Raw genomic sequence first — 7,594 nt, 5'->3', positions numbered from 1 at the left:
TTTCTTTTCCTTCCTGTTTAATGTTGAATTTAAATATGTACAGTAAGCATGCACTTTTAAATAATTTCTTGCTTTAAATACATTAATGAATCAACTTCCTGTCCTAATACCTGAGATGACTCACCAGTAATTGTTCTATTAGAAATGTTATTTTATCATTTTTATTGTGAAATGTTCAGGAACTGAGATTTTGGAACAATAAAATATCCCTTCCTTAAATGAATGTTGAGTCTATTTGGAAGAACACAAATCTCAACATAATTACAGAGTATTACGGGGAACATTCACGGAGATTTCCATCAGCTAGTAATGCCCCGAGTATCTTTGTCAAACCCTCCTCTTACACTAATTTTTTTAAAGACAGGTGCTACTTTTGCTTCATATGTTTCCAAGTGAAAACTATTGAATTGAGTAATTGAGTTGAGCTCAAGTTGAGACACGTTGACTGAGCTGATAAAAGTTATAACTTCTAGAGAGTTGCAAAAATGTGGAAATCGTTTTTCCCTGTGCATACCTAGACAAAAACATTGTTTTATGCAGTTCAGTGCAGCTTCTTGAGAAACATAAGCTTTCACACTATTTTTCTATATTGAAACATGATGATCAGTGTGGACGGAGGCCTCACCAAAAGACAGATGCTAATTTAGATGCTTCCTGAGTACTGACTACAATAAAAACCCTATGGAAACCCAAGATGGGCTGCAGTCAGCAAGGAGACTTCACTAAGGGGCTGGCCAGAGGCGAGGGGATTCTAAAGTTTTCATATAACCTTTTGGAAAGAACCAGTCTACACCAATAAATGAAGGAAAGTAAAGAAAATTCAAGCCTTTCAGAAATGTCAGCAAACCTGGACCACATGAAACCATGTTGGTACTGGGATAAGAAAGACTTGGCTCACAAACCCTCACAACCTGAAGGACTCCATCCAGCCACTGGGGCCTGGTACCCTGGAGAGGCGGCTAGGTTCATCTTTGATGTGGGGACACGTTAGGGGCTACACTGTGGCACCCTGACAACAGGAATAGTTTATTTTCAACACTTCTTTATGTATCATTCTTTCAAACAACTCCCAACATACATGGCAGGGGCTTGTTTCTTGCTGGCTGGGAAAGTGGAAGAAACAGCCTCACCCCCCATCCCCCCCAAAAAAACTTGTGAAAGGTTCTGGAGAGACTCTTACTACAGATCATAAAGTTTGATTTACAGGTACAGCATCCATACCAATGCCTGCTCAAATATGCAAAACGACTTAAAGGTGATAAAAACTAAATTCAAAAAGTTGGTTCAAATGGCATGGACATTTGTAAATGACAGTCTCTTGTCACTGCAGTGAGAACCAGAGATCCTAGCGTTAGCAGTGATGCATCTGGCAGGACATTTGTGCAGGTCTGAGATACAAGGATCGACCTCCAAAGCCCTGTGTAGGAGCAGGAGGAAGCGGTTCATTCACAATGTCCCTGTCGTGCTCTGGAAGATCATCTGCCACCAGATCCTGGGTCTTACAAGGAAAACAACAGACGCCTTGTCACACGCCCAAGGGCTGCCCACCTCCCCAGCCTACACCGCAGGTGCCACCTGTACAACAGTCGCAACCATCTCAAGGCTCAGAAGCAGCCCGTGGCAGCAGAAAGACGCCCAGCGGTCAGCCCAGCGGCCACAGCAGCCGCCCACTGCCGCCAGGAAGACCTCCCCCCGCGCAGTCCTCTCCCACCCGCGAAGCGCCCTGCGGGTTCCTCCCAAAGAGCCAGGCAGCAGAACCCATGGCCCCAAATCCCCCAAATAGAGACCATCCACCCACCGTTGCCTAGGGCCCCCCAGTCGCCAGTCCAAAGCCACCCCTCGCTGCAGCTCTGGGCGAGGCCAAGCCCCCTGGACCCGTGGATGCGGGTGACCTCCGCAAAGTCCTTATTCCTGCTCCTGCCCAGCCGGCCCCTGTGCACCAGCCCCGCCTCTGCCACACTGGCCCCCTCCAGCCACCTGACCAGCAAGTCCACCACCAGCTGCCACAGATCTGGAGAAGGTTATTAGAGCCTGTCGTCCACACAGAGACCCAGGGTCCCTCTTATGGCGCCCTGCCCCAGCCGCCAGCGGGCCTTCGCTACACCCCCACCACTTGAGCCTCCTTCCCCAGCCTCCTTCCCCCAATCTGCCGCCCCCCCCATTCCTGGTTACCCCACCTCCACCCACCTACAACCTCAGCTTTCCATCCCCGCCCCCACTCCTGTCCCCCACCCATGCAGTGCCGCCTCACCCTCCTCCAGGCTTGGGCCTGCCACCGGCTACGGCCCACCTCCCGCCCAGCCCCTGGAGGACAGCCACCGGTGCCTCCCCCATGCCCCCCATCCCGCTTGTCTCCTGTTGGGGGACCTGGGAGGGCAGCCTGGATGAGATAACCCAAAACCTTTTATTCTTGTTTTTTTTTTTTTTTTTTTAAACAAGAGTTTTTCTAATTAACTTGAAGAGTAGTTTGAGTGGGTAAGCAGCAGGGACCTTGTGTAATGCCAGACAGTTGCTGTAAGGAAAGGAGAGGCCAGATTCCTGGTGAAATTGGGGTGGTCCTCACACCCGGAGGATGGAGAGCCGGCCTCAGTGTGGCCTTGGCAGTGCCTCTTGCAGTCTCACGGTACAGTTCCAGCTAAGGTCGTCTGAGAGTCCTGCACTGGGTTACTTTATACTAGTGAAAATGTTAACCAGCCATATTGGCTCAATAAATAGCTTCAGTAAGGAGTGATTTCCTTCTAGAAGTCAGGGCCTATTTTCCTGGAACTCAGTTTTAAATAGTCCAGTTCCATCTGAGGTCAGGCTGCTCTCCTTGTTGTCATTCAGTGGTTGTCTCCCCATGAGACCCAGTAGGTCAGATGAACCACCTTTTTGATTCATAGGTATTTGCAGCCTTTGTGTTAAACTATTGTGAAGGGGTGGCCTTGTTGGATGGCTTATTTCTGTTTCCTCTTGGGAGAAGGGAAGAAATGTACGTGGAAAGTAATATATGTTTACATCTATTTGCAAATTCCTGTACAGAGAGCCATCCTGGTTGCAAACAAGACTCCTTCAGTCACTTATCCAAATAAAATCAGTTTTGAAAAAAAAAAAAACATGGACTGAATTCTATTATTATTCTCCCACAAAACGTAGATGGTCTTGCCGAGGTAGCAGAATAAATGTAAAATCCAGCCTCAGGCCCCTCTGGAGCAGCCATATAGACAACAAGTCCAGTTTTCACTGTGTCTGTATTTGTTCATTCAGTGAGCAATTACTGAGAGAGCACTGATTGTCAACTACTGTGCTGGGCTTAAGGGCAAGAGAACTAATAAAAATAACCCCTCCATTCAGAGAATACACAGGCTAATAGAGGGATGCCAAGCAAACAGAGAAATGTTACGGGTTTTACTTTAAATATTTTCAGTTAAAGCACAACACTACAAAGAATGCAAATATCCTGGGACACGTGCACCCACAGAGTCTCACATAGACAACTGCTCTTTCATTTGAGTAACCTGATACTGAAAGAAAAGAAACTCATCTGTGTTTATTTTCATTTAAATGAAAATAGATGGAGAATATAGTTTTAAATCGGTGTATTTGTTTTTATGTTTTTAGGAATACTTAATGTGTTGGTATTAGATTCGTCTAGGTGGATTTTACAGATGATATAAAATTTTGCAAGCTATTTTATCATGTGGCCTAGTGCCAGAGAAAATGAATGTTCTTCTGTGAGATGATATGTAGTAAATAAATTCTGATTTGCCATATGTTGTTTTATTCTGGTTCAAGTATAAATTTTGGTCAGGGATCACAAAGAACCGCGTTCTTAAAAATGTGTGAACTCGCAAATACAAACTGACTGAACTGGGGAAAAAAGACTAATCTTTATAACTTATTACTGCCAGTATTTTATTTTACTATAAAAGATGAACTTTACAGGAATGCTATGAGGAAAGCAAAACATGGCTATTTTAAGCATTGCCAAAAGAGGTAAAAATAAGTGTGTGCAGACACTATACATTAAACTTCACTTTAAAAAATATTTATCTTGCTCCTTGTGGTTAACGGTTTTGAAAGAAATGAATTATCAACCACAACTTTTGTAGAATATGATGAAAGCCTGGAAGGGAAGCCACACTTGGTCCAGGGGCCAGCACGTGCACATGCTACCTCATACAGAGAGAATACAGCACAGCCACTCAGCCCTAGCTAGGAGAGCAGCTATCAGCTTTTACTTTACCTGTTAAATGGAGATGCTGTGTGCTTGAATGAAGGTTTTCCAACTTTGGGGTCTTTAGGCACTTGTAATAAATAATAACCTACTGAATTAGTCAAATATCATAAATTTTGTATCAGGTATTGATGTAGACAAAGTTCTAAATGCACTTTACTCTGCATTGATAGAACTTTGTGTGCAAAGCATGCATAATATTCCACCAGCCTCACACACCAATGCAACCCCCAGACACCTTGAGTGTGTGTTAGGATGTGGAGCTGGTTGAAATTGTGGAATGTTATTTGGGAGATGTGAGAAAACAGTAGACTCCTCCCTGATATACCAATATGACTTTGCCATGTACCACAACGTAGCATTTCCCTGGAGGAGGAAACTTAGGGGAATCCCTGTTGAACTAACCCTTGTCACTGTGATAAAGCTGCACCATCATCCTAATTCAAAGCATTAAAAGGTTTTGGTTTTGAATTATTTTAATACCTTCATAATAGCTGTACTGTGTTCCTGGCCTATTCAGATGCATTCATGGAATCCCACTATTCTTGAGATTAAATATTTGCACTTAAGCTTGGGATTCTATATTTTCCACTAGTCGTCCTTCCAGTTTTCTATCATATATTTAACTGTAATGAAAGATTAAACTTTGACCTTTGCTAAATTGGACTTATTCAGTCTTTCTAAACAGACTCTGCATGATCATTCACCTTAGATCCTTATTTCTTCATTCTCTTAAATGCTTAATTGTATGCCTCATTGCATTACCTAGAAGCCTCTTTACTCCATACAATTCCTGCCTCACTTGATTTATTTTTTTCTCATACCTCACTCCCACCTCCAGTACCCTTCCTTCCTGATAATATGTTACAGGAAACACAGGGTCAAGAACACACTTAATGTGTCAGAAAGCAAAGCATAAACAAACCCTCTTTGACCAGTCTTCACAGACAAACTCCAACAAGTAAAACGACAAGTTCAAAAAGCTGTTATGAGACTTAGGAAATAAGGGTAAATAAAGAAAGTGAGCTTATTTAATGCAAATTGTGAATTTGATCACTTTTATTAAAACCACATCTGAAACAATTGTTTTAAAACTATCATAAATTGGGAAATATTTAGCATTCTAACTGAAAATTTTCACTATTTTAGACGACCTCAACAAAATAGGCCCGTATGATCAAGAGTCATCTCTGCTTCCTTAGTTCATTGTTGTAAGAGACACTGGTGAGTGGAAAATATAAACTCAGAAATTTCTGATTCAATAAAAGTAAGCTTTCTAGAATAAAGCATATGAAGGTGCAACCATAAGTGGTTGTCCTTTAAAGAGAACACCTGCAGTGTTTTTATGTCTATGATGCTGGGTGTTTCAGCTAAGGAAGAAACACATCAGAGAGGAGATTGATGCCGTTAAGGTTCACAGAGTTATGGTCCTAATAGTGTAGGTTAAAATTAAAAATCATATCTGTTAGTAAAATCACAGTTTACTTGAATCTCAGGTCCTAAATAATTCCAACCAAGCAATAAGAATTGATGCACATATCAAAATACGACAGCAGGGCTGGGGCTGTAGCCCAGTGGCAGAGCACTCGCCTGGCACATGTGAGGCACTGGGTTTGATCCTTAGCACCACATCAAAATAAAAACAAAATTAAAATAACAGCATCTACTACTACAACTACAAAAAAATTTTAAAAAAATATCAAAGCATGATTCTCATGAACAGTATCCAATGCATCCCCTTCTTAGTATCAGGGCACCTGAAGGTGAAGGTAATCAGAAGCAGGTGGTGGTGGTGAGAAAAAGAGAAGTTCCTCAGTACAAGAAATAAACACGTTTAATGGGTGTGAGTACGAGCAGGCCGGAGAGTTTTAGGGAGTTCAAGCTATTGTTGCAATCAATGATACTAATTTTGCTCTATCATTGATTAAATCGAATTTCCTAGACTACCCTAAATAGCTCTCATTTACTTTTTTGTACACAAGAATACATGTTCTAAGTGATGAACAATAATTTAATACTTCTGGTATATTACCGAGAGCTTCAGTTTTCCTACATCCACTTGGACTGAATGCCTCATCTGACTTATTTTAATAATGAAACACAATACACACAATTGGAAATTGAAGAATTTGTTCAATCAATCTCTTTTAAATATTTTTAGTTGTAGATGGACACAATTCCTTTATTTTGTTTATTTATTTTTATGTGGTGCTGAAGATTGAACCCAGTACCTCACATGTGCCAGGGAAATACTCTACCACTAAGCCACACCCCTAGCCCTCAACCGATTTTTGACAAAGTCGAGACCATGTAACATGATCAGATTCTCTTCATTTCTCATAGCCTTTCCAGCTTTTCCTGTGGCCATTTCCCCTTTTCTAGATTGAATTGAATTCATAATGAATATATCTAACACGCCTTTATGATTTGAGAAAGATCATCACTTCACTCTTTGGTTCTCCAGATGTATCAAACTTGATCATGAGCCTGTGCAACCCTTGCCCCATGCCACTGTAGTAGAAGTCCCCTTTATCTCCAGATTGGCCAGATGCTGCACTCAACTCATCATTTGCTCCACTTCTTAGATGCACTAAGCAGTGACAGGCTTTGGACTCAGCAAAGCTGGTGATAGGAATGCAGTATAGCCACTATCATGGCCATAAAAACAGGCAGATTAAGTTCATAACTGTGGCCATAACCGTGGTCTAATAAAATAAAACAAACTACAGCCCATTAGAGTGTGTTTATTGCCATCTGTTACTCAATCCTTCTGTTGGATAATTCTGGAACAGCTTCATAGACTTCACACTGAGCCGGCTGTCTCTGAAATGCAAAGCTCAAAGGAATTAGGAAAATGCTAAATGAACTCACATAACAAATGCAAATCCTCTGCTGCGTTCAGAGGTGCTATATTCTCAATTTATGCTGTCTGAATTTACCCTGAATGATTTCCATCCCTGGTGAGAAGGCAGAGGACCGCCGGCAGATCTACCTTTCCATGGGGCCTGTGACCTGCACGTTTAACCAAGGTCATCGCTTGTCTTTGAAAAACCACCCTCCATGGGAAAGATAAAATTAAAACATGGGAACTGTGCACTGGATGGTCACATGGGCTAGAGCAGACCAAACAGTGTGTCTCCAGGGGCCCAGGGGCCGGGGGTTCCACAGCAGGGTGCAACTCAGTTACACCCCACTTGTGAGGAAGCCGCCAGGCACTCCTTGGTCAGGGACAAGACAGTGGAATTCTGTGCAGTCCTTTGTAGTGTGGTAGGGATGGAGAGAGAGGGACTCTTCCCCCAGTGACCCTCTGCCGTGGACTTGGCCATTTCTCCAACACTGGAAAACGCTTTGCTACAGTGAGCAAGTGGTTAGCATCCT

The 7,594-nt window shown here is 42.7% G+C and overlaps 1 pseudogene; it reads left to right on the top strand.

Annotated features, from left to right (window-relative positions):
• The first annotated feature begins 799 nt into the window (after nt 1–799).
• On the top strand, nt 800–2,393 carry LOC114085428 (cyclin-K pseudogene; annotated as a pseudogene).
• The last annotated feature ends 5,201 nt before the right edge of the window (nt 2,394–7,594 follow it).

Source organism: Marmota flaviventris, chromosome 7, assembly GCF_047511675.1.
Source record: "Marmota flaviventris isolate mMarFla1 chromosome 7, mMarFla1.hap1, whole genome shotgun sequence".
NCBI lineage: Eukaryota > Metazoa > Chordata > Mammalia > Rodentia > Sciuridae > Marmota > Marmota flaviventris.
This window is presented reverse-complemented; position numbering and strand designations above follow the sequence as displayed.